This window comes from Papilio polytes, unplaced genomic scaffold (assembly GCF_000836215.1).
Source record: "Papilio polytes unplaced genomic scaffold, Ppol_1.0 DF824046.1, whole genome shotgun sequence".
Classification (NCBI taxonomy): domain Eukaryota; kingdom Metazoa; phylum Arthropoda; class Insecta; order Lepidoptera; family Papilionidae; genus Papilio; species Papilio polytes.
Window position 1 is genome coordinate 1,180 of NW_013525158.1, and position 1,378 is coordinate 2,557.

Consider the following 1,378-nt stretch of genomic DNA (forward strand, 5'->3'; position numbering starts at 1 on the left):
CATATCGCGTATCGCGTATCGCTTATCGAAAACTCGAAACTCGAAAATCGAAAATCGCATATAGCGTTACGCACATAGCGCATACCGCAGAACACATAGCGCACAGCGCATAACGCGTATCGCTAATCGAAAACTCGAAACTCGAAAATCGAAAATCGCATATCTCGTTATGCACATAGCGCATAGCGCATAGTGCATAGCGCATAGCGCATATCGCGTATCGCTTATCGAAAACTCGAAACTCGAGAATCGAAAATCGCATATCGCGTTACGCACATAGCGCATACCGCATAGCGCATAGCGCACAGCGCATAGCGCATAGCGCATATCGCGTTACGCACATAGCGCATACCGCATAGCACATAGCGCACAGCGCATAACGCGTATCGCTAATCGAAAACTCGAAACTCGAAAATCGAAAATCGCATATCGCGTTATGCACATAGCGAATAGCGCATAGTGCATAGCGCATAGCGCATATCGCATATCGCATATCGCGAATCGCTTCTCGAAAACTCGAAACTCGAAAATCGAAAATCGCATATCGCGTTATGCACATAGCGCATAGCGCATAGCGCATAGTGCATAGCGCTTAGCGCATAACGCATAACGCTTATCGAAGACTCGAAAGTCGAAACTCGAAAATCGCTTATCGCGTCATGCAAATATCGCATAGCGCATAGAGCTTGGCGCATAGCGCATAGCGCATAACGCATAACGCATAACGCATAACGCATAACGCAAACCGCATAACGCATATCGCTTATCGAAAACTCGAAAGTCGAAACTCGAAAATCGCATATCGCGTTATGCAAATAGCGCATAGCGCATAGTGCATAGCGCATAGCGCATAGCGCTTAGCGCATAACGCATAACGCTTATCGAAGACTCGAAAGTCGAAACTCGAAAATCGCTTATCGCGTCATGCAAATAGCGTATAGCGCATAGTGCATAGCGCATAGCACATAACGCATATCGCTTATCGAAAACTCGAAAGTCGAAACTCGAACATTGCATATCGCGTTATGCAAATAGCACATAGCACATAGTGCATAGCGCATATCGCATAGCGCATAGCGCATAGCGCATAGCGCATAACGCATATCGCTTATCGAAAACTCAAAAGTCGAAAATCGCATATCGCTTTATGCAAATAGCGCATAGCACATAATGCATAGCGCATAACGCATATCGCTTATCGAAAACGCGAAAGTCGAAACTCGAAAATCGCATATCGCGTTATGCAAATAGCGCATATCGCATAGTGCATAGCGCATAGCCCATAGCGCATAACGCATATCGCTTATCTAAAACTCGAAAGTCGAAACTCGAAAATCGCATATCGCGTTATGCAAATAGCGCATAGCGCATAGTGCAT